Genomic DNA, 463 nt, shown 5'->3' on the forward strand with positions numbered 1-463 from the left:
CCACCATGGCATGTGTATACATATGTAACAAACCTGCATGTTCCGCACATGTATTCCAGAACTTAAAGTATAATTTACAAACAAAGTGACAAGGAATGAAGTACACTGTGTAGAGAATTTGTGGAAGAATAAAAGAATGGTTGTTTGTAGAAAACAGATTTTTACTGGAATCCACAAGGAGTCAAGAGCACTAGAAATGGCATTTACGTGTTGGCAGATAGGAGACTGTAAAACTATATATATGTGAGATACATATATATTTATATAAATACCTGAGCTTTTTATAAAATACACATGTAAATTATAAAATACACCTGTAAATATATATTAATATCTAAACTATATAAATATTTATATAAACTATGTAAGTATGTCATTTATATGAAAGTAGCTTTGCAATATTAACTAATGTAGTGTATCAAGCATTATATGTTATATATAAACAGAGAGAGAGAGAGAGAGA

Source organism: Mandrillus leucophaeus, unplaced genomic scaffold, assembly GCF_000951045.1.
Source record: "Mandrillus leucophaeus isolate KB7577 unplaced genomic scaffold, Mleu.le_1.0 Scaffold625, whole genome shotgun sequence".
Taxonomy (NCBI): Eukaryota; Metazoa; Chordata; class Mammalia; order Primates; family Cercopithecidae; genus Mandrillus; species Mandrillus leucophaeus.